Genomic DNA, 25980 nt, shown 5'->3' with positions numbered 1-25980 from the left:
CCAAACATATTAAAGACCTGGCCCATAGGTGATTGGTGCCTGCGGAGGGAGATCCGGGAGGAAGGTCCACCTAGAGGAACAGGAAGAGGAGGCAAGAGTAGACACTCCATTTAGCAGGGGTACAGGAGGGCGGTGCACCTCTCACGGGCTACCTTAGGTCGTCTATGCCTGGGCCTGCAGGATCTTGCTGAAACTCCCATTAGAGTAAATTAGGGGGTGCATCCGCTGCTTGCTACACTCGCCAACCCCCTATCTCTGCTGGCTTTCGCGGCTGGAGTGCGTGAGAAAGTGATGACATTATTCTGTTGCCTGGCAGGAAAAGCTTTGTGTGTGTGTGTGTGTGTGTGTGTGTAGAGGGAATTGTGTGTGTGTGTGTGTGTGTGTGTGTGTGTGTGTGTGTGTGTGTGTGTGTGTGTGTGTGTGTGTGTAGAGAGGGAATTGAAGAAGGCACTCAGTAACCCTCAGAAGCACTTGGTGCCTTGCAGGATTGAACTGTCTTTTTACCAGGAGATGTCGTTATGCAAATTATGACCTTTAAATGCATTTTGTATTTGGATTCAAGTTGCTAACGCATTCTTTCCAAATTATGTTTTCCAGTATAATTCTGCTTGGGATGCATCTTGCTATTGATGCTGCAGTGTAGAGTCTTTCCAGTAGAAGGAATGCTGGAATTGTTGATGAGCTAGAAAATGCCCCACACCACATTATTCAAAGTGATGGGCAGGCTACCAGTCAGTGAGGAGTCCATATGGGTGGATTTAATTTCTTTGGAAGGTCTGAACCTTGCAACCTAGATGACAGATCCATCGTTTAACTAGATGTATTAGAATGTGTAAGATGGCTGATGCCTACCCCGAGTAATACTTTTAAAAGCTCATTCCACTGGAGATATTGGACACATCTTGGGTGGAGGAGAGAAATTGGCTTCTGCAGAGGATATTTGCAGAAAGTCATACTTCCACCATATGTTAGCAGAAGTCTCTTTGGATGCGGATTTTGGATGGTGTTCACAGTGTTGTTGTAATCTATCTAGTTTGTCCTTTTTCCCACCACTAGTTCTGAGTCATACCAGCTACTGGGAATCTTCCCTGTGTTCCCTGAAGGACAGTAGGACGCTTTGCTTGCTCAGCTGCTTTCCACTTTTTGTTTGCATTTCACTGCAAAAAAAATAAGAGCTGGGAACCTGAAGGCACAGTATCATGTGGGGGAGGCATGGTAGTTGTTTCAACCCTAAACCTCTGCACAGTTGTCACACAAAAAGGTCAGGTACCATAAATCTCACCAGTCTGGGTTGATAGATCTACTTTGTGACAAATCACTGTGTAGGAAGGGAAATGTTCCTTTAATTTTTAAAAGCTTTACAGTGCAGTTTGATTTTGGTTGTAAATGGATAAAACAAGATCTTAATAGCCACACAGGTGTTTTTTTTTTTTTTTTTTTTTTTTTTTTGTCCAAAAGCAGGGGGTGCCCTTTGGAGACACTACCTTAAAAAACACAAAGTGCCCCTTCTTAATGCTCTCTGAGTTTTCAAAAAATGAATGTTTACAGCATCATTTCAGTGTGTAGGTAGTGAAAGAAATGTCGGAATAAACGACAGGCGTGTTGGAGTAGGAACAGAAAGGGGGAGGTGTGAAAAGTGCTTGCAGGGTTTAACTCACATTTTTTGAAGTTGACTTCTCTGAACATACCAGATTTAAGAATCTGGATGGATTACCTTCTCTTTGGCTATTTCCATGAGATTTATATTTAAAAAGAAGGGAGAAGGACGGTCTCTTGATGTCTCCAGTTAATTGTTTTGCAGAACAGCTTATTATTGGGCAGTAACTGGATAGTTAGTGAGGTTGGATTGGTCAAGTATCTGTTTGTTGCTTTAAAAAGATATTTCCCTGACAGTACAATAGACATTTCACTGATAGTTAATAAAGTGGTATGGGGTACTACTTGATAATATAATCCTTATGGCACTTTGGTTGCTAAACCTATGAGACTCTCAGGCAGTTGTAGATAAATACACATTTTGCATTGTTACACCACTTTACTCCAATGGTGTCTCCGATGACTAAACAGTATTTTCATCATTTTAAGAGACCATGTTAGTGCACTATCCGTGATGCCTTGAGTCGGTATACACCTGTGACTTGCTGGCATATTAGGCCCAATTCTGATTTCACTTCTAGATTTTAAGATTGGCTGAAACCAACAATGCATCTAAAGTCAATGGAAGTTAGTGGTGCATAGCACCTCCGGACAGCAGGCGGTTTAACGCTCTATTTGCATAACTGAGAACAGAATCTGGTTTGGAGGTTTTTAAATCTTTCCCCCCTTTTTTTGTTTTTAGGGTGTAGCTGTGTCTTCGGCTTGTTCATAGTAGCTTCTGCCTCCTTTGCAATAAATATTCCAGTTTTTATTGGCATATTTTCTAAATTAACAGATGCCATTTGGAATTTAGGAAACCCTTTTTTTCCCCCCAAAGGGTTTAAAACTGAACTGACATGGGGTAAAATTTGGCATTCAGATGGTACACTGGATTGGTTAATTTGGTTAGTTCACTTCTTGTTCCACTTAAAATAGTCATGGGGAAAAACTCCCTAATATTGGGTGTGCTGTAGTGTTTGTGTGCGTGCACATGATGGCATGTTTTGACACCACTAACTTGAAAATAATTGCTTGGTTTTTTAAAATAATTTTTTTATGCAGTTCTTGTGTTCTGGCACCTTTTTATCTTACTGCAAACACATTTCTGTTATTTTTTACTGTTACTACTTCGAGCATCTGAGCACCTTCTTTCTCTTCATGACATAGGCTTGTCTTTTTTTCCTGGTAAAGTCCATAGGAGGAAACTTCAACCAGTGGCATTGAGTACTGGATTAGGCCTAATTTATTATCTTATACCACTTATTCTAGGACTTGTTACTGAGATTTTTACTCAACTCCCATTGATAGTTTGTGTTGTGTGGTTTTTTGTGCGTTTGTATGAGGCGGTTTTTTTTATACAAAATCCCAGGTTACTTGTTGACTTTTTTAAATATAATTTTTTCCTTCTAGTCTATCCCTTGAGGATATAATAGCATTTTGTGCACAAGGTGACAGTTAACATTGAATGGGTGTTATGATGAATCTGTATCGAAAGCCTGATATCTCAGAAGTACAAATGTTGCCATCACAATTCCAGTTCCATATCAGTCCTGCAGTATTTAATGGCAACGTGTCTTAGTCTGTCTCTCTTTAAGTCCATGAGAAAACTAGTCAAAAGGAAAAGTGAATTTCATATAATCAAATATAAAGGGATATTGTTTCTCTTTAAGAAATATTTTATAGCATGCACAAGTTGGAAAGAAAATAAGCCAAGTAAAATGGAATTTGAAATTTAACCTCCAAATGCTATAAAATAGTGATGATGACAAACATTTTCTTCTGAGGAAAGAGATATTATGTGGTGTGTCTCGCTGGACAGAATATTCTACATATAGGGTCGGTGAGCTGAACAATAAAAATGAAATAGACAACTCTGGTAATGCTGAAAACTGAGGAAAAGATACCGTTGACCAAGAGTATGGCTGCCAACTGAAGCTATTCCAGGAGATTTTTTTTTCCAATGTGACCTATTGTCATTTTCTTAAAATATCCTATTAAAATCTCCAGGATTGCTTTCAGTAGTCACTGGGAGATGGCTGGTAATTCTGGGAGAGTCCAGGCCACTCCGCAAAACAGGCTGTTCTGCAAGAGCCCCTCTAGAAATATTGGGGTACAAGTTAGAGACAGGGATGAAGTTGTGTAGCTGGTTAAACGATTAACCAGTAGGCGGATGCTTATTGATTTGATTCTACTGGCGGGCAGGCAGCCTGGCTCAATCCTGGTTCATGCAGAGCCCCGGTGGGAGCCGGGACTGTGACAGGCTGTGTGCCTACCGGCTTCTAAAATACTCTTATTGTAGAGCTGCAGCGGGGGTAGTTGCTGGGACCCAGTGCAAGCCAGGACTGAGTGCTTGTAGTGCTAACCTATATCAGTTAATCATCTAGTTGACAAAAATTTTGTCGACTACGCAATTGATAAATTACATGTTTCTTAACATCCCTAGTGAGAGAATGGTATCCCATTTAATTCACTGAGCTATAGATGCTCATGTACTTCATTTCTGTGCGATAGTATTTCCAATGTATTTTAGTTTTTTAAGGCCACATGTTCACTACAAATTTTCTGCCAGCATAGTTATGTCAGTCCAGCGACACCCAGAGGTGTGATGCTTGATGGACAGAGCAATCCCGATTGGTCGGGGCAGGGGAATAAGCAATACCAGCCAATCATAGTTTTGCTGGTATTAGTTGAGTCTGCATAGGGATGTAAGCGACTAATCAACTAGTTACTTCCTCCCCCCTTTCTGCTTCTATCAGAGGCAGCAAGGAGTGGGGAAGTGGAGAGGCTGCTGGGGGGAGCCATCTTAAAAGCTGGTTCCCCCCAGCTCCAGGGGCGCAGCGGCAGCTTTCCACCTTTGAAATGCACAAGAGTCCCCGCTGGGGCTCTTGCCCATTTCAAAGCGGAAGCACCACATGGATCCTGGGGCCAGCAGGAATCCCCCTCAGGCCCCAGGCTCCATGCAGTGTTTCAATGCCATCGACTATTTGATTAGTCGATTAATTTTAACATCCCTTGTCTGCACAAGGTGTGTGTTGCTGTGTACACCAGCATAACCCATACCAGCAAAACACTCCTTTCCCTGACATGGCCTCGGTGGTGGAATTGTTCTTTACGATAACTGTACTTTTCAATGTCACTTTCAAAATCGTGACCAAAGTGCACAAATAATATATAATAAATATATTGTAAGTAGTCTTAGGGAAGAAAGCCACGCTTAATAGAAATATGGAAGTTGTGTAGCATATATTTGCCTTCCACTGAATTTTGTACTGAATGCAGGATTTTACTATGCACACTTAGGTGTAAGAAAGGTATATTAATGTCATCTGAAGTATAATAATACTCAGCATTTATATAGTGTTTTCCATCTGCAGATCTGAAATGCTTTACAACCAGGCTAGGTAGGGAAGTGAATGGTTAAACGGTAAGCCCCATCCTTAATGGGTGTGGCTTACAGGTTCCGGTTAACTGGTGAGAGCTGTAGCAGCCTGCCCACCACAGGCAAGAAGCTGCTTTAACACTGCGGGGCCTTCTGCAGGCAGAGGATGCTCCAGCCTTGCCAGACAGCCCTGATCTGGGGGAGGGAGGCTCTCCCCCCACTTCCTCCTTTTAATCGATTAACTGGTTAAACATTACGTTTAACCGGTTAACCAATTAAACACCCCTAACTAGGTACAGGCAGTCCCCGGGTTACGTACGAGATAGGGAACTGTATGTAAGTCGGAACTGGTACATATTGTAGGGGAAACTCTAGCCAAACATTTCTCCAGAGCTCAGTTTTATTCTCCCGCACCTCACTTCCCTCAGTCCTTTATTCTCAAGCTGAGGTGTCTGCTGAGAAAAGCCGCTCCGCGTCTCCCTGGTCTGCTGGGGGGGAAGCAGCTAGTGCGGGGTTGCCTCACCCCGTTTGTAAGTAGGGATCCGATGTAAGTCGGATCCATGTAACCCGGGGACTGCCTGTATTGCTATCTGTTGTCCAAATCTAGGTATCTTGATTCCTGATCTATCTCCTGGACTACTCTGCTTCCTTTAAATCTGTTTACATTGTCTTGATTCTGCACTCTGGAGTGGATTTTAATGCACATAAGCAATCCAGGATCTTGTGCCAGAGATGCTATTGTTTGAAATACAAAGGGTGCTCTGAAGGAGGTATGGCCATTTTGCCCCCTTTTTAACCAATGCACACGTATGCTCCCCAGTAACACTGGCATGCAAGGAAGCCAGACAGAGCTATGTATGTTAACTCACTAAGTCCTCCCCAGTATTTCAAAAATCAATTACACTTTAAGATTTTACAACTTTTGAGTTTAGGTAGCCTTGCAGAAGTTCATATATCTAGCTAGTCTCCTATGAGTAGCATATACACACAGTTTCTGAGTTGAATCACTTTTAAAAGCGACATCTTGCATTACTTTTAACCTAGACTTACATGGCACAGGCAGAGCTGTTTGTGTGTTGGGTTAAATATTTTTTGATTAATGGCTCAACTTGTATACTTGTAATCAGGAGTGTCTTATCAGCAGCTTTTCAAAACTTGACATTTCTTCATGGAATGTGCCAGTGGTGGAAATTTAGCACTCAGTAAATGCTCTTACAGTTGAATTCCACACACATGAATTATGACAAGTTAGGCTGACTGTTCTGTGGTTTGTTGTGTCTGGTTTGGTTCCTACTTTTAAAGTTGCAGTTGTATTTGGTCATTTGAAGCTTATTTTCATAGTCTGGCCAAACCAGCAGGATCCCTGTGCACTGCAGGGGAACATAAAACATCAGCCTTTTAAGCTGAAGTGCTCAATAGATAAGAATTTTAAGTCTCTATTGCATCATGCACTCTGTCTTGTAGGTTTATTTGGTATACTCCATTTGATTTAATTTAGATATTGAAGTATTTCTCCTTATTCAATAGTCAGAAAAAAATGCTGGACATTGTATCTTTCCTCCCCTGCCCCCATTCCTTCAAGGCAAAATGGTTGGAAGTTCTGAAAAAAACCTCTGTAATTGTGTTACTTCCAACCATGAAATCAACTTTGAAAACGCTAAGTATTAAAAATGGATTTTGTGCAGTGTATGTTTTATATGTACAATTAGTCAAAAATAATCTCTCATTGAGGTTTAATTTATGTTTTATTTTTTGTTTTTCTGTTTACTAAATGCAAAGAATAATTTTCAACCTTGTGAAGATTGTGGAATACAAATGTAAGAGAGTCTGTCCTTGTATTAAATTAGTAGGTTATTCCAGAGACTTGCCCGTATTGGGGTTGCCAACTTTCTACTTGCACACAGCTGAACACCTTGCCCCAGTGGTGGGCAGCTTGCAGCCTGCGGGCCACTTGTGACCTATCAGGGTTTTGTGTGTGGCCCACGCATCTCCCCTCTGCCCCTGCGCCTTTTTCATGTTGGGGGGGCTATGCACTTACCTATTCTTCCTCCTCCCAGTATTACCTATCACCCCATTCCACCCACACCTTTTCTCCGACCCTCTCCTCTGCCTCCCCTTCCTCCATCCCAGCACTTCCAGAGCACCATGAATCGGCTGTTTCACACCCCTCCCCACTCCTCCTCTCCCTCCCCAGAGCTTGAATGCTGAGAATCAGCTGATTCACAGCATTCAATCCCTGGGACGGAGGAAGAGGTGTGGGAGAGGGTGTGAATCAGCTGATTCATGGTGCTCTGGAAGTGCTGGGAGGGAGGGAGTGGAGGCTGGGCTAGAGTTTGAAGGAAGGCATGGAGGGGGGTGGGGCCTGGAGGGGAGGGAGAGGGTTGAACAGCCCCTCGCATAATGAGGTAGTGACACACATTTAAAGCAAGGGCATGTGTGAGGCGCATGCTGACTGCACACAACATTGTGAGAGCCGTGCGTTCCCTCTGCTTCTTTGTATTACTTTTTCAGCAATTTAATTTGCCCCAATCATGGATCTTTTTGTGTTGAACAGGCATGATAAAGAAGGGGAACCAAATGCAGTGTATTTAATTGTATTCTTGGGGTCCTGGTTAGTGCACATGCCCGATTTCAGGCTTGTGGCCCACTTGAACAAGTTTTCTCCCTCCTCTTTATGACACCCTCATCTTGGCCTCTGAGGATAGAACAAGAAGCAAGGGGCTTAAACTGCAGCAAGGGAGGTTTAGGTTGGGCATTAGGAAAAAGTTCCTAACTGTCAGGGTAGTCAAACACTGGAATAAATTGCCCAGGGAGATTGTGGAATCTCTATCTGTGGAGATATTTAAGAGTAGGTTAGATAAATGTCTATCAGGGATGGTCTAGACAGTACTGGGTCCTGCTATGAGGGCAGGGGACTGGACTCGATGACCTCTCGAGGTCCCTTCCAGTCCTAGTATTCTATGATTCTATGAGATGGAGAGCCACTTACGTGGCCCAGTCGTTATCCTGGATTGCCCATTGTTGCCTTGCTCCATCCTGCCCGCCCCCTTCTCAGAGGCCCCACCCCGTTCTCACTCCATTTCTCCCAACTTCATTCACTTGCTCATTTTCATTGAGCTGGGGCAGAGAGTTGTGGCACCAAGGGGGTAAGAGCTGGGGATGAGGGATTTGAGGTGCAGGAGGAGGCTCTGGGCTGGGCCCAATGCGTTTTGCAAGCAGCAGGGGAATCAGGGTTAGGGCAGGGGGTTGGGTAAGGGAGAGGTGTGAGGGCTTTGGCTTGGGGTGGCTTTGGCTTGGGATGAAGGATTTGGTGTGCAGGAGTGAGCACCAGCTAGTGATCAAGGGGTTTGGAGGGCAGAAGGGGTGGAGTGCAGGCTCCAGGCAGCACTTACCTCAAGCAGTTCCCAGAAGCAGCAGTATGTCACCCTGGTGGCTCCTGGTGGAGATGCAGCCAGGTGGTGCTGCCCCCACTCAGCTCCCATTGGCTGCAGTTTCCAGCCAATGGAAGTGCAAAGATGACGTTTGGGACAGGAGGCAGCATGTGGACCCCCCTGGCTGCCCCTGCTCCTAGGAGCTGGAGGGGGGACATGCCACTACTTCCTGGTGCTGCCTAGGAGCCTGCCATAGCCCCGCTGTGCTGCCGACCAGACGTTCACAGAACTGCTGACCAGAGCCGCCAGGGTTTCTTTTTGATGGACATTCGGGTTGAAAACCAGACACGTGGCAATACCTAAATGGGACGTGCCAATAGTCTGTGACTCCTCATTTCCGTGTGCAGTATTACAGATATAACGTGTAACTCAGTGGCTGCACATATCAGCTCCCATCCTGATGTGTAGACATCTCTCTTGCTAAAAGCTTTGGTTTGCTAGTAGTTTGTACTGGCAAGTCTGAAAATCCCTTGGGAGACGGAGGTCCTATTTGGATGGCTTTTTTGGGGAGATAAGGAAAGCCACAGGGAAGTGGTTTGCTTGCATCTTGCTCTGGAATGCTGGCAGTTCTGGAGGTTAGCCTTTGGTGGCACGGCTGTTGTCACAGGCTCTTTAGAGCCAGTGACAAGTGACTAAGATTGGGGCACAATATAGATGAAAAGGATAAGAAATTGAAAACCTGCCACAAAAGGTCTCACTGAACAATAAAAAGGAGCTGGCGGGATAAGTGAAATGTTTTAGTCATAAAGGTAATATGTTTATAAGTTTCGAAATGTCATTTTACTTGTTTCTAAAGATAGTTTGGCTTGCTAAGATGTGTATCTAAGGGCCCATTTTTCATGGTACTAAGCAGTTTTGTACACCAAAGGCAATGACCTTTTACTGAATGTCTTCCAAACAATGCTTCAGAATGTGTCCCTAATTTACAACAACGATGCGCTCCTCTAAACTCCTTCTGGTTGAGGATAGTAAAAAATGTGCGTCTGTCAACACCCAGCGAAATAGCTCTCACTTCCAATTTTAAATGAGAATTCTTGGGCCTGATTTTTATTATTATTTCTCCCTCTCAATTACAGAAAACCTTGGCCATTCACAAATATAGGGATCTCTGTGGCCAGGAGAGGAGACCTGCAAATAGCAATTCCTGTACTACATACTAGGGATGTTAGGTATCCTTTATTTTAGTAATCGTGTAGATGCAACAATATTTATCAGTTACGTGGTTATTAAAATGCTTCCCCCGGAGGCGGGTCCAGCAGCCAGTGCACTCTTGGCTTCTGGCCCCACTCCCGGGGAGCCCCCTGCCACCACGTTTTGTTGCCTCTTGATGAGGCAGGTGGAGCTGGTCTGTGAGAGGAGTTGGTTTAAAAATTGGCTCCCCACGCTGCTGCCTTTGATACAGGCAGTGCGGGGTGGCCTGAAATCCCTGCGGACAGAGACTTCTCCAGCCACCCACAGAACAGCCTCTGTCTGTGGAGAGGTGCTGCTGCTGATCCAGAGGCAGCAGCGTGGGGTGGCAGGCAGCTCTCTTGCGTGCTCTTGATTTAAAACGCAGATCGGCGCTTAGCATTTAAATGGTTAGCTGGCTAGTGGCTAACATCCCTACTACACACCCACCTTTCTAGCCGAAGTCAGTGGGCGCGACAGGCCATAGTCAGTCGATAATGTTGGCAAGGGACGGCACAAGCCCTCCCTAAACTTCCTACACGACCAACCACTGAATGCTGGGCCGCTGCCAGGGAGGATTGGGGCTGCGGCGCGACAGCCCAGCTTCACCCGGCCACCAGGGAGGGCCAAGTCAGGGCAGCAGCACTGCACCCCGGCCATCCACATGGCCTGGAAAGATTGGGCTGGGGGGGGTGTGGGGCTTAGCTCTAGGGGCGGGCCTCATGTGAAAGGGACAGGGCTGGGGCTTGCCTTCCGTAGCTGGGCTTTCACCCACCGCCTATGCTACAGGTAGTCAACATCTCTGAAAATGATGGGATAGGTATGTATAAAGTTGGCCTCCCAAAACTTGAGGGCATCCGCGTTAGTGGATAATTCTAAAAATTTTGGCCTGTGGCTGTGTGGAACTGTGGGGCATAGAACCCAGAGTTCCAGATGGTTTCCAAATGAATCCATTGAGTTCAGTGGGATTTAAGCAAAATACAGGACTATGTAGCACTTTAAAGACTAACAAGATGGTTTATTAGATGATGAGCTTTCGTGGGCCAGACCCACTTCCTCAGATCAAATAGGAAGTGGGTCTGGCCCACGAAAGCTCATCATTTAATAAACCATATTGTTAGTCCTTAAAGTGCTACATAGTCCTGTATTTTGCTTCAGCTACACCAGACTAGCGATAGAAATGTAGCCGTGTTATTCTACATGCAAGTGGGATTTAAAGATGTGTTCAAGGTTTGTTTGTTTTTTTTGTCCTTAGAAACGGATGCATTCATGATCAGAGGTTCTGGTTTTAAGCACTAAACAGAGTGCTTTTGTGCCTGGTAGAGGACAAATACAGTCATATTGTATTTGTGTCACTAAGCCTGTGAGTTTTGACTGTGCAACTAGTGAGAGGTACTAATGATTATTCTTTCTGTTATCAAAATTAAAACACCTGCTACTGCCCTTGAATCTTAGGCTGGGAAGGATTGTGTTCCTGTGATGCAGCTGGGGGACAGCTGCAGGATACAGTGGGATGTTGCATGTTTTCTATAGCACATCCAAGATGTTACTCAGAACATTCCCCTTTATTTGGCACTCATGAGGCCACATCTGGAGTATTGAGTCCAATTCTGGGCCCCCCATTACAGAAAGGATGTGGGCACATTGGAGAACATTCAGTGGAGGGCAACCAAAGTCATAAGGGCGCTGGAGCACATGACTTATGAGGAGAGGCTGAGGGATTTGGGTTTATTCAGTCTGCAGAAGAGGAGAGAGAAGGGGGATTTGATAGCAACCTTTAACTATCTGAAGAGGAGTTCCAAAGAGGATGGAGAGCGGCTGTTCTCAGTAGCGATAGATGACAGAACGAGGCACAATGGTCGTGGGGGAGGTCTAGGTTGGCTATTAGGAAAAACTGTTTCACTAGGAGGGTGCTGAAGTACTGGAATGGGTTCCCTAGGGAGGAGGTGAAACCTCCATCTCTAGAGGTTTTTAAGTCCTGGCTTGAAAAAGTCCTGGCTGGAATGATTTAGTTGGGATGGGTCCTGCTTTGGGCAGGGGGTTGGATTCAATGACCTCCTGAGGTCTCTTCCAACCTTATGATTTCATGAGTTTAGGCCAGAAAACTTAGATTTGTGTCCAGCTTTCAGACTCCTCCGCCCTCCAAGTGGTGGTCTGATCAATATACAGATAAGAACTATTTGCAAAATTTAGAACTATTTGCAAAACCTCTTCCTACCACATCTTGTCCAAATGTGTAGAGATGGCTTTAGAAGCACTGTTTGGGGTCCATCTCTATTCCAGTTAAGCAAGCCTCGATCAAAAACGAGAGGGAAAAGGGGCCACCATCTCGGGTGGTGTAACTGTTTAGCGTGGTCGATGACAGTGAGTTTAAATCAGCGATGGCCCTGGCCCTGTGACTAGCCTGCTTGCCAAATAGTGGTGCTGAATGTGCATGCCCTCCATCTGGGGCCATCTTGGGTGGAAAAATAAGAATGGAATTGGTATGAAGGTTTAAATTCGTAAAACACAACTGAGAGGTCGGTCCATGGATGCCTGTGAGGTGCTGTGGGCCTAGGGAGAAGAATGATTCCTACTCTTGTTGGAGGGGTGCAGAATTGCTCAGAGTCTGGGGAAGGGATCGCCTTGAACCTTGCATTCATTTCTGTTAATTGCTTGTGTTCAGGTCATGCCTAGCGTGAGCTAGGACCCTACTGTACAGCGTCCAAAACAAGCATAACCAAAAGATTGTTCTTGTTCTAGAATTTAGTGACCATAGTCGTGGGTAGTGGATGTAAGATGCAAGGGAAGGCAATGCCTTGCCTGGGTCTTAGTGCTCATCCGTTCCTATCTTCCTATCTCTATTCCTGAAGGCTCCCACTGCAGGCAATCTATTGCAAACTGGAAACTCTTCCCTGGAGTGGATCTGTTAGTTTAAAAGTGAAAAGCCTTCCAGCTTGCCCAATCTAGTAGCATAACGTTGAACCTGTGAAAGTGGCATGGAAGCCATTTAGCAGGCATATGCTAATCCTGAATGTACTGATAAAAAGTCGTGTGGCACCTGTCTAAAAACTGTTGAGCATTACTATGTTTATAGGACCGGAGTTTATTATTTGCTTTAAATATTTCATTAGTTTCTTGCTGAAGACTATAAAATCACATCTCTAAAAAAATTCCTTGCATAGCTATTTAAATGTACCATCTGAGTGTTCAGTTTTAGCCTTACCTGTTTGGATTTTCAGACATAAAGATTTTTAATAAATTGTTCAAAAGACCATCCTTACCTAAAATACATGTTTAAATTTTAATTACTATAGTACAGAAAATTGCTTCCAAAGTCTTCCTGTGCTTTTTATCCATTCCTACTCTCCTTTCTGTCCCCTGTTGACGAGACCCCTTAAAGCAGGGCTACTCGACGTGCGGCCCGCGACCCGTTTCTTTGCGGCCCGTGGTACGGTTTGGGTTTACACAGGGCTTAGCAGGCGGCCTGCGGGTAGGATCCTTTGAACATGGCCTCCACTGGGAACATGCTCCACAATGACGAGTCCAATATAATGTTCTTCTGTTGATATGCGTTTTAGTAGTTAAATTCCTGGACTGTCATTGCTCATTAAAAGTGCTGTCACATGGGTGGATAAATAGGGTAAATATTGCATTTTATTAATATGAGCAGAACTATCTTAAATGGGGACTGTGTGTTGTATAGATTTGCCTTTATCTTTGCATTTATGCCCGTCAGTGTGAAATAATCTATTTGCATATATATTTGCATGTATATGCAACCACACTTAAGTTGTGGCCCTCAGCATGTGCTATGAGTATTGTGGTCCCTGCGGCTTCCAAAGTTGAGTAGCCCTGTCTTAAAGGGACAGCATTCCTTTTCTTTTTTTTATAGCTGGACAAATGTGTTTCCCTCCTGACTATTTGATGAACTAGTTTTAAGAGAACCCTCCACCAAAATCAGTACCTTTTACTAAGATATAAAATCCTTTGTTATGCCTAAAATCTTTGGAAACATATTTTTAACATAAACATATGGTGAAATTTCATAAACATGTCTTTTTATGAAGATCACACAAAATAAATTAGTGTTCCCTTTTTCTAAAAGCAATACACTTTGTTATGAATACACTAAACCACTCTGGTTAATTTAAAATAATGTCTTTGTTTCAGTGAGTTTAAGCATGTAAAGATCTGGAATGATTACTTCATGAAGGCTTAAGAGTATATTTAAAATATAAAATTAGTTTAGAAACACTGATGAAGAAAATGTAAAACAGAGAAGGGCTGCATCATGTATTCCATAATATTTAATGTTTATTCAGCAGGACAACTGACTTGCCCTTACTACAACATTTTTGCAAATATATCTCTTACAAACTTCAGGATATATAGAAAAACCTGTAACTGACATTTTTATTTCCATATTTAGTGCTTTTAATTAGGTACCTTCTGCATGTCCAGTTTTCACAATCTGGCATGTAGTGGAAAACATGCTCAATTTTCTTTAGAAAGAAATTTTAGAAGAGTGGTTTTTTTTTTCCAAATGTCAATTGCTACACTTGGGTTCAGGGATTTGACTGGCATATCTGAGCACACAGTAGAGGGAGACAGTGGGGAGGTGGTGAGGCGTGGCTGAAGCAGGGGTGGAGTATGAGTGAGGCCATTAGGTGGGGAGCTTGTTCCCCTTAGCAATAGCTTTAACCCTGCCCACAAGCATAGTGCCATTACTAACTCTTTAGTTTGGGATTGTGGTTTTTGTCCTTTGCCTTGTTCAGCAGTGAGCCAAATGGTCTATCTGTTAGGTCATTTGTAATGACTGGATTCTGAACTATTGTTGCTGAACTATTATCTGTGGTTTGTAACCTATCCTTTAAATCAGCTTCCGTACCTAATGACTGGAAGGTAGCCAACGTGACACCAATATTTAAAAAGGGCTCTAGAGGCGATCCTGGCAATTACAGAGCGGTAAGTCTAACTTCAGTACCTGGCAAATTAGTCGAAACAATAGTAAAGAATAAAATTGTGATGCTTGTAGAAGAACATAATTTGTTGGACAAAAATCAACATGGTTTCTGTAAAGGGAAATCATGTCTTACTAATCTATTAGAGTTCTTTGAAGGGGTTAACAAACGTGCGGACAAGGGGGATCCAGTAGATATAGTATACTTAGATTTTCAGAAAGCCTTTGACAAGGTCCCTCACCAAAGGCTCTTGTGTAAATTACATTGCCATGGGATAAGAGGGAAGGTCCTTTCTTGGACTGAGAACTGGTTAAAAGACAGGAAACAAAGGGTAGGAATAAATGGTAAATTTTCAGAATGGAGAGGGGTAACTAGTCGTGTCCCCCAAGGGTCTGTCCTGGGACCAATCCTTTTTAACTTATTCATAAATGATCTGGAGAAAGGGGTAAGCAGTGAGGTGGTAAAATTTGCAGATGATACCAAACTGTTCAGGATAGTCAAGACAGAAACAGACTATGAGGGACTCCAGAAAGATCTCACCAAACTGAGTGACTGAGCAACAAAATGGCAAATGAAATTTAATGTGGATAAGTGTAAAGTAATGCACATCGGGAAAAATAACCCCAACTATACGTACAGTATGATGGGGGCTAATTTGGCTAGGACAAATCAGGAAAGAGATCTTGGAGTTATCGTGGATAGTTCTCTGAAAATTTCCACACAGTGTGCAGCAGCGGTCAAAAAGGCAAATAGGATGCTAGGAATTATGAAGAAAGGGATAGAAAATAAGACCCAGCATATCTTACTGCCCCTGTATAAAACTATGGTACACCCACATCTTGAATACTGTGTACAGATATGGTCTCCTCACCTCAAAAAAGATATTTTGGCCTTGAAAAGGGCTCAGAAAAGGGCAACTAAAATGATTAGGGGTTTGGAACGGGTCCCATATGAAGAGAGGTTAAAACGACTGGGTCTTTTCAGTTTAGAAAAGAGGAGACTGAGGGGTGATTTGATAGAGGTATATAAAATCATGAGTGGTGTGGAGAGGGCAGATAAAGAAAAGTTATTTATTAGTTCCCATAATAGAAGAACTAGAGGACACCAAATGAAATTAATGAGTAACAGGCTGAGAACTAATAAATGAAAGTTCTTCTTCACACAGTGTGTAGTCAGCCTGTGGAACTCCTTGCCAGAGGAGACTGTGAAGGCTAGGACTATAACAGTTTAAAGAGAAGCTAGATAATTTCATAGAGGTTAAGTCCATAAAAGGCTATTTGCCAGGGGATAGAAGTGGTGTCCTTGGCCTTTGTTTATCAGAGGCTGGAGAAGGATGGCAGGCGACAAATCGCTGATCATTGTCTTCGGTCCATCGTGTCTGGGGCACCTGGTGGTGGCCACTGTCGGCAGACAGGCTACTGGGCTAAATGGACCTTTGGTCTGACCCAGTACGGCCATTCTTATGTTCTTATCAGTCCAGTTCCTGATGCCAGAGCATCGAATTAATATATCTCTGACTACCTAGTGTTGATTATGGCTTTGTATAGCTGAGAAGCGTTGATGGTGTTTAAAGAGTTTGTGCCCTTTAACAACGCCCACAGTATTTTTTCATATAAGATCCATAGCTGAACCAATTTTGGCAATTACAACCATGTCCGCATTTCCAACCCCCCCACCCCCCCCAAGTGATGGAGATAGGAAAATGAAATAACCAATAGCTGCGGTATAATCCACTGGATATAAGTTTATTCTGCAGCATCAAATATATATGGTTCTCAGATACAGAATGTAGATAATTTGCTCTCCTGCCAGTCAGTTAACTTCTTCGGTTTGCTGGGTAGACTGCATTGTGCCTTTTTACGAGCACAATTTTGCTTTCAAAAATTTAGAGCAGCTTAACTCTTGACTAAATTAAGTGCCCTATGGAACCCGGGCACAGCTGGGATCCTGGGTTCCGGGGAAGTGCCGCGCGGAACCCTGGGTCAGCTGGGTACTCCCCAGCTCACTCTGTGCTCTTAGTGGCATGCAGTGTAGCATGGAGCCCGGGGTCAGCGGGGGAATGCGAGTCCCCCGCTGATCCCAGGCTCCATGGCTTTGAAATGCACAACAGCCCCGAGCTGGGGACTCCTGTGCATTTCAAAGCAGGCACTCATGTGCAGCCAGGAGTCAGTGGGACTTCCCTCTGGCCCAGGGCTGTACAGGGAGTTCTGCATTCCTCCTTTGAAATGTACAAGAGCCCCAGTAGGGGTTCTTGTACATTTCAAAGGAGGAATGCAAAAGTGCCTATTGACTAGTTGATGGAATGCAGAAGTGGAAAATTCATTGACTAGTCAATTAACCACATTTTAACATCCTTAATTCAGAGAGCCTCATGCAGCTGTTTGTGTTGCTGAGTTGTCCCATTGAAAGGATTATTGCTTTATAGTCATTGTATGCTTGATTTTTTTTCAAAGGTACTTAGTATGTACAGGTCTTAATGCCTTCATGTGTTTCTCTGGGCTTTGAATGCCACATGGAAATAAGGCTTCATATTTGAACAGCAGTTAGGGCCAAATGTTTGAACTTTGAAGCCAGACTCCCCCCCCCCCCCCCCCCAAAAAAAAAAAAAAGTGTTCAAACCTGCTACTGGGGCTAGACTTGAAGAAAAAAATTGGCTCCACTTGGTCATCTCAGTAAGGGTAAGTAGTGCCCATTGCAATATTCAAAACAAGGTTTTCAGAATATCTTAGCAGTAGGGCTAGGAGAGAGGGACCTGCTCTGTGCCCTGGAGGGGGAGGGGCTTCTGGAAGGGTGGGGCTAAAGCTAGGCAGCCCTCGTGGCCACCTGGAGAGCACTGCTCCTTCTCCAGGCAGACCTGAAACCTGCTCAGAATGTGCCCCGTGGTGCTCTGGCAGCAATTTAAAGAGCTCGGAGATCTGCCTGCAGTGGCCGGGAGCTCTGGGCGCTTTAGTATTGCTGGACCCCAGGGTAGTTGCCTAGTACCCAATGTCCCACTACTTTTAGTGTCTAAATGAGAGGTACCTGTACTTGAAAATCTGGCTTGTGTTGCAGATGTTTCTAGTGTTTCTGAAAATTCTGGTGATGGTAGAGAAACTCTTCTTCCTACCACTGACCTGTTTTTGTACCTTCGATAGCACTTTCAAAAAAAAAAAAGTGTGTTGGGGGGAGTCAGTTGAGTAAATTAAAGAAGTGTAAAGGGAGAGAGGCAATGGGTAAAATCAAGTGTGCTTCCTATTACATGCCATAACCTGTTTTTAATACATAGGCACTCGGCCTTATGGGACCCAGAAATAATAGAAACATCTGTGCAAGCCACATGGCATGCTTCTGTGATAGCCTCGGTTGTGAGGAACTCCATTCTAATAGCAACTCAGAGCTAGACGGATTATTCTTGAGTCTGCATCAAAAAGTTGAGGTAGATCTCTAGCTGATTTCTTGGGGTTGCTGATGCCAAATCTGACGGCCAGTTATAAAGTTTTCTCTGTAAACAGTCCAGTTAAAAGTTGAAAAGCTGTTTTGAGCAACTGTTGCCTAGATCAGCAACTTGTAAATAGAAAGCTGGTTAGAATATAAGTCCATTCATAGCTTATGTCTGTGTTTTAAAGAATCTAATGATTTAGCAGAAAACCAAAGTACTGCTGTCCAACTGTAGTGGAATGTATCGCGGTGTTCGCATCCTACACATTGTTGTAATACTTTGTGTACAAGGTATGCAAAGTACTTGGTGTAGAGTATTGTTTGAAAACTCATAATTTCTTGGGCAGGACTGTTCTGGGTAAAATGTGCGGCAACATTTTATGTGAAGTAATCAGATTCTCCTGTCTGGTGTTATTAATACATGTTCCAAACTTCATAGCCCTGCTTGGGCAGAAGTCAGCAAACAGGTCTATCCTGAAATAATTTTGCCTTAATTTGCATTCAGCCACTAAACAGAATCACCAAGCAGGAAGGCAAAACAAAGGGAGCTCCAAAAAGGTGAGAGAGAATCAGCAGGGAACATTCTTCCTCACACACTGCTGCTTTTAATTCGGAAATGTTTTTCAAGGGGGAGACTAGAACTATTAAAAGGAGGGACAAACAATCCAAGGGTCTGTCACTTTATCTCCCTCTACACTACATTTTCTGCACCTGAAAAGACAAAGGAAATACTCGTTAGCCTTTGGGGAGACGGTATGTCTGACCTGAAGAGTTTGGTCAGTAATCTTGCTGGAAGCATGTGGTGAGAAATTTTGCTTAAATCTAGTACAGTTTGTAAAGTTAGGATTTAGGAAATGTCTTATTTTTCTTGTAACCACTTCTGACTTTCATGTCTCATTACTTGCACCTACTTAAAATCTCTTTGTAGTTAAACCACACTGAATTGGATAATAAACTTATTTTATTGTTTTAAGTGAAGGTGTCTGGGTAACTCTGTTCAGAATAACTAGCCGGTGTTTATTATTCCCTTAAAGGAATAATGGACTTGATGTATTTGAACTGCCTAAGACTTGGTTGGGCAGCACAAAACAGTACCTTCCCGGGGAAGTCCAAGAGCAGGGAGTGTGTTGGGGCTACCCTGCAGTATAATCCAGAATGGTGAGACCCAGTGTGAAGTTACACAAACTGCATGCTGGTGACTGGTTGTGAAAAGTCCAGGGTGAGGGCTACCACAGCAAGGCATTGCAAGACACCTTACAGGGCAGGAATGACAACGGCCTTCCCACAATGGTCTGGTTTAGTACCCTGGCATATCATACTAGTGTCAGGTATTAACAGGCTTCGGTGCAGAATTACTGAGGTTCTAGTTCAATTTACTCATTTATTAACTTGTTTCAGCCAAATAAGTTGTTGAGAGACAAACCCCTTTAAACATGCAAATCATATTCTCTTTGTTTGGCTGCTGGGTGATGTTTGGTAAACAACCTGATTATTAGGCTTTGGCCTTGGGGAGCTTGCAGCTGCTCCATCCAGGTTCCCTCTAGACACTTGTGCAAAGTGGGGATTGCTGAAGGGGGAAGATAAACAAGAAAATGGTGTCAATTTTATCTCTGCTTGTAACTTGTTTGAATGCAGCAGTTATTTGTAAGATCCCAGCTGTGGACTATGCTTTTTGCAGAGAGACTGTTGTTTTAAGTAAGTTAACATCCAGCTTGCTAACTTGTGAATTTATCAGGAATGCATATATTTTAATATGTAAATAGGAAAGGGCGATGGTTTAATCCTTTTTTCTAATGATACCCAGGGTGGTAATGACTTTTTCTAAATCCCTGTGAAAACAGATTGTATATGGCACAATTAAGGTTTCAACACTTCCAATATATTCTTTGAAATATTTTAATGTTTTATTTCACTTTCTGCTTAATATTGAGAATGATGGGGTACATTCACAGCTTAATGGGTGAAAAAGCTGATTTATTGTAATGTAAGTGCTTTTTTAAAAAATTGTGAAACATATACACTGTATCCCTCCAAATAAATAAAACTGTAAAGAATGATGTGCAGATTTTTGTGTGTGTGGCCATGTGTGCACATAGCGTGTGGCCGAGAGAAAAATCATTGGATGAAATAGCCAAATGTGGTTTCGCTGCACTTGGTGCCCTTTAAAGGGTAATGGAGCATTGGAAGGATTCAGGGTTCACCTTTAATCAGGATATAGAAACTTAACATCAAATATAGTTTCAGGCTCATCTCTCCCCTCCTTGGTCAAAAGCCAACGATAGTGAAAATCTGGCTGGATTGGGGACAGTGCTTCCTGTAAGCTGGAGCACTTGGGCAGCCACCCAGAAGAGATTCAAATGCTGCCCAGCTGATTAGCAGAGTGTCCACAGCTGGCAGCATGGGTTTCTATTAGTGGTGCACATCCGCACATGCCTCAGTGCACCTAAATTTTATTCTGCACACAGATGGAAAAATTAGAGGGAACATGAGTTGGAGAGGTATACTCTCCTGTACCCCAGCAGCTGCCTCTGCACCATAATGAGAAGAGGCTTTCTCTCAAGAGGAATATCCTGAAGAGCAGGTGATCTGACTGACGGCTTTGCCACATACTCCAAACAGGAGGCAAGCATATAACAGGGGTGATATATTTTGGTTACCCTATTGTGCTAGCCATAGTTGCCACGGTTGCCTGTGTTTCCAACAAGCACTATCCCAGGCTTGTGGTGCAGCTGGGGTGTTTGGTAACCTCCCTGCTTTTATCAGCCTTTCCCTCCTTCTTATCCTTTCTTTAAAGCCCCGTTGTGATGTGCACAGAATGGTGACTTCTGTGAGCAGCTGGGCAGATAGCTTGTTGCCACTTACTGTGGTGGAACCTCTGTGAATGGGTACACACATTCAAAAACGTTCCATACGAAATCCTGGCTTCAGTGAAATCCGTGGCAGAAAGCCCCATTGACTATCGTTTGCATCCTCTCCCAACCTATCACATCTCATCCTTTTCAGAAGGTGAGCTGTTGGAGGCAGAGATTCTTGTGCTACAGGTAGGTTTTCCAAATATCGGCTCCATATGTTTGTGCAGTACAAGGCCTCTTGGAGTTATCACAATGAAAACAATGAGCCTGATTGCGCTCAGTTGTCTGGCCTAATGTGGAGCTTAATGCATGTTGGGGAGACCTTCTGAAAGGGCTTGCATTGGCTTCAAAAGCCCCTGAAAGAGTTCAGTGTCATTTGGGGCTTAAATAGTCAAATGTTCATAATCTTTAAAAGTAAATTCCAAGCTTCTGAGATTTTTTTTTTTAATGTAGAGGAATGAGTTCATTTGACCAGTCTCTTTTCTCAAGAACAGCCATATTGGGTCAGACCCCAGCTCCATCTAGCTCAGCATCCTGTCTTCCGACTGTGGTTAATGCCAGATGCTCCAGAGGGTATGAACAGAACAATCATCAGGTGATCCACCCATTGTCTTCCATTCCCAGCTTCTGGAAGGCTAGGGACACCAGAATCCGTATCTCTAATTGGGCTGAAATGGTCTGGTGGTTAGGGCAGAAATCTAGAACTTAGGAAACAGGAGTTCAGGTCCCTAATTCTGCCCTCCACCTAGAGTTTTTGTGGTATCGGGCAGGTTATTTAGCCCCTCTGTGCCTTTGTTCTCATCTGTATAATGGGGATAGTAGCACTTTTCTGCCTCAGAGAGGTATAAATAAAATAGACCGAAGGTTGAGGTGCTCAGCTGTTACTTAACAGTTGCCATCTTAAGTACCTGAGACAGATCCTGTACAATTCAGCTCATGTAGGTTCTTGTTCAACATAGGGGTGTAATAATGTAACTAATGACCAAACGCTTATTGGTTAACGCTGGAGACTACATGCATTTCCCCCTCCTCACGCCAGTCAATTTTTTAGCAGGATGACCAGTAGCCCAGCTCAGGTCTTGGACCGGTTGCAAGCCAGGACTACCCCCTTCTGCGGCTCTTCATTTAAGTGTATTAGGAGCCGGGTGGCCAGGCAGCCTGGCTTAGTCCTGTCTCACACTGGGTCCGGGAGCTCAAACCCCCGCTTAGACAGGGGCTGCTGCCATCCCGCACTGCTGCCTCTTTATCAGAAGCAGCAGCTCAGGGTGACAGGAAGCCAGTCTGCAAGGGGAGATCGTTTTTAAACTGGCTCCCCTTGTGGACCCAGCTCCTGCTTAGCACCCCAGGCTGCTGCCTCCGCGGACTATAGAATAGTTGACTAACTGATAAGAATTAATGAGGTCATTCAACTATTCAGTTAACGATAGATAAGATCCCTAGTTCAACTACAGACCTGTCAATGGATCCAGTGGGCTCAGTAATAAACCTAGTTATCTTACGCACTTCTAAAAGGAAATCTTGAAAGCATATATAAAAATACAGCTTGATCTAAGATTAAGGTCACTTTTTGGCTTACAGGAATTGCAGCCTATTTCTGAGTCTCTGAAACTGAGTTCCTATTTAATGTATGTGGTAGAGAACAACATTTTGGGTCTACTTGTGTGTTCCCAGAGCAGTCTAGTAGCAAGAGTCTTTCTAGACAATGTGACACATTTTCTGCTTCCATGCATTTTATATGGGAAACGGAAGCTCTAATACTTTTTGCAGCAGGGAAAGGAGAAATCCCTTTGGTTAGAGAAGTACCTTCATCCCCTGACATTCCATTCAGGTTTTCCGATTAAAAACTCCCAAGTGTGCCTCAGGAACACTTGGTTTGCCATGTAGTTGTAGTCTTGTTAGTCCCAAGATATTAGAGAGACAAAGAGGTTGAGGTGGTGATCTTCATCACACCAACTCCTAGCCATGAAAGAGACAAGCTTTCAAGCTTATCCAGAGCTCTTCAAGTCAAAGAGGGCAAAAATCGGACAGCCTGCCAAAATAAACGGGAATATTTGAGCGCTGGGGTCGTGTGGCTGCCCATGCAACATCAGATACTGTCCAAGGAATATCTGGGAGCTACCACATCAGTTCTAGTGCTGGGGTGAGAGATTGAAGTAGATGATTATAGCCATATCAGGTGGGCTTCTCTCTTAGAGGCGCTACATGCACCACACAAGGCAGAATTCTCTCTCTCTTCGCCCTCCTACCCCCAGTACATTCAATCCTCTGGTTGGCAGCCAGTCTGCTCTGTTTGATGTCACACACCGGTTGGGCCATAAAGCTGACACTTTGACTTACCCAGGCCCTGACTTGGGGTAGGGATATGAATGGGTAACCAGTAAATCAGTTGCCTGGTACACATCACCCATTTAACTGGTTCCCTGGGAGCATCCCCATGAGGATCAGGAACTGCCTGCCCCACACGTGGGGAAGCAGGGGGAAGGAGCTGGCCCCCTACGCTTCGGGCTGCTGCTCCCTGCAGGGGATCCCACTTAATCGGTTAACTAGTTAAACCTAAGGTTTGGCTGGTTAATTGATGAACCATGATTTTATATCCCTCACTTGAGGGGGTGGGGCAAGTCCTAGATTCATGCATTATAAGGCCAGAAGGGATTATTGTGGTCATCTGGTCTGACCTGTGGTCATCTGGTCTGACCTAAAACAGAGGCCATAGAATGTCCCCAAAATAATTCTTAGAGCAGGTGATTATTTTAAGAACATCTTTGAAGTGCTAGTGATGGAGAATTCACCACGAGTGGCGGTACATTAGTTCCAGTGATTAATTACATTCCTGGTTAACAATTTACACCTTATTTCCATGCAGTAGATAGGCAGGTGCTTACATCCCATTGAAATCGGTGGGATTTTGCCATTTGATTAAGTGCTATCCTGAATAGGAAACCCTGATAATGCTCCTCCTTGGACCCATACTTCATGACAGTAGGATTTTAATCCGCCTGGATGAGATGCTTTGTCAAGAAAGAAAATATGAAGTGGTTTCAAAGTAACTTTATTAGTAAAATGATTGTTTAATGCAGTGATGGGAAACCGAGGCTAGCGAGTGGGGCCACATAAGTGGCCCTCCTTCATCTCAGTGGATCACAACATTGTTGCAACCAAGATGGTCTCCTGGGATAGGGTAGTTTTGCTGACTCTGCTCGTATATCTAGAATTTGTGTGTGTGTGGGGGTGCCAATTGAACTGTAGCAGCACTTTGATTGGGTGCAGAGGTTGTGCGTGGTTCGCTCTGTCAATGTTGTGTGGAATTAGCATGCACTTCACTCCTCGTGCTCTTGCTTTTAAGTGTGTGTCACGTTAGTAATTGTGGTAGGAAAAAATCCACGTGGATGGAAACCAGCAGAATATGGCAACCTTGCCCACAAGCAACAGTAAACAAAATGTCTCATGGGCTGCACATACATGTACGTAGGGCCTTTAGGCTGCAGATTGCCCACCCCCGTTTTAACAAGTAAACACCATCCTTGGAGCCAAGTCTAAACACAATTATGTTACTACGAGCAGGAGGAAAACTTAATTTGCATATTCCTAACTACTGAAGTATCCTGTGGGCAAGTCTTACTGCCCACCACCATCACTGTCAAGCACTTTTTTACATCTTTGTCCTCAGAAGAAAGATTATTTCTACAGAGAAATTGTCTTTTGTTAAGGCTCTGTACGGATTAAATGAGCAAAGGGAGAATAAACATCTTACAAACTCAATGACCTCTGTTTCATTTTGATAGTGCAGAAGTAGGTTAAAGTCCTGAAGCAGCACTGTGTTCTAGCAGCATATCTACTAGTGTGTTGACTAATTTTGGTATTGAAAATGAACATAAATTTATAAATCAGCAGAGAAATTACATACTTGAAGTAATAGCACATTTTAAAATACTGCTTTCCTGCTTTAAGTTTCAATTTTATACATAGTGAAAAAAGATCTTTATGAGACACAATAACATTTGATTTATTGCAAGAATATTTCAATATGGGAATTTCCCCACCTCCAGGATTTATACTTTCCTCTTTGTTTTCGAGTTCAGGGAAGTGGTGGGCTTGGGCTTAATTCTAGCTAAATGAATTTTTAAAACATGTTTTTGTCTTTCAGTCAGTCTCCTGAGAACCTTTTTCTGAGTGATTCCAACTTCCGAACAAGTTTGCCATGGTAGGGGGTTTCGATCCCTTGCCAGGTTTGCCCTGAACTATGAGTGAATACGTGTAAAACTGGTGAGTCAACAAACCCAAGTCTAGTATTTCCTCCCTCCCACCCCCTTTGCTGCTTTGGTATGTTTTTTGTTTGTGTGTGTGTGCTTAAAAGATGTCACTATATTTCTGGTGTATAATATTATATAATAATATGATTTAATAATAGAAACCCCCCAACCTTACATGAAAATGCAAGATATTGTTGCAGATCTTTGATGATGGGTTTCGAGTATCATGATACAAACAGGTATTGTGAAAAACTGAAGCCATGTTGATAAGCAGTGTCTAAGCATGGCTTTGCTGGCACTGAACATCACAATTAAAAATGGATATGTGGAGTCTTTTTGCGATGGCATCGTTATTGCTTGTCTCCCAAAGGAGACACAACCAGAGAACAAGTAGCTATGATTATCTTGCCTGGCTTATATCCCAGTGACAAAATGGTGGCTCTGGTACTCCGAAAAAGTGTCTCATCACATACTTCTGCCTTTTTAGAGGGACAGCACATAGCACAAAGTTTTCCATTGGTCTAGATATCTAGCTTGGCTTCTCCATTGATCTGTATGATGCAGCCTAGACAACTGGGAGATGGAGCTGTGCCTGTTTCTCTGTTAATTTAAAGTTGTCATTTACCTCTGCAGCTGTGGATTAATCCAGTTAGGCCCCTTTTGTGACGGGGCGCTCCGTTCCATTTTGTGCATTGGCGGGCAGTTGGCGCTCTGAAATTCCTTCCCGCGGCTCTGTCAGCCTGGAAAAGATGGTTCCAAAGTCATTGACAAATGGAGATCATTCATGACAGGTCGCTCTTCTCTTTACTCCCGTCCCCTGTCCTGCTTTCTACTTAAGAACCAGGGTAGATGAACAGGGGTTGGGAAAAAAGCATCATTTTATGTGCAAGAAAATTAGAGGATATG

At 43.6% G+C, this 25980-nt stretch overlaps 1 protein-coding gene across 31 annotated transcripts in view; it reads left to right on the top strand.

Annotated features, from left to right (window-relative positions):
• The window catches only part of FOXP1 (forkhead box P1), a 562577-nt gene that overhangs the window by 56732 nt on the left and 479865 nt on the right, over positions 1 to 25980 (top strand). For all 31 annotated transcript variants that reach the window (XM_075938629.1, XM_075938614.1, XM_075938618.1 and 28 more), the window contains one exon: positions 24969 to 25087. The gene's annotated coding sequence lies outside the window, so the exon portion shown is untranslated. The remainder of the gene's footprint in view (positions 1 to 24968; positions 25088 to 25980) is intronic.

Source organism: Pelodiscus sinensis, chromosome 11 (genome assembly GCF_049634645.1).
Source record: "Pelodiscus sinensis isolate JC-2024 chromosome 11, ASM4963464v1, whole genome shotgun sequence".
Classification (NCBI taxonomy): Eukaryota; Metazoa; Chordata; order Testudines; family Trionychidae; genus Pelodiscus; species Pelodiscus sinensis.
The sequence above is the reverse complement of the archived record's forward strand: the minus strand, read 5'-3'. Positions and strand labels throughout refer to the sequence as shown.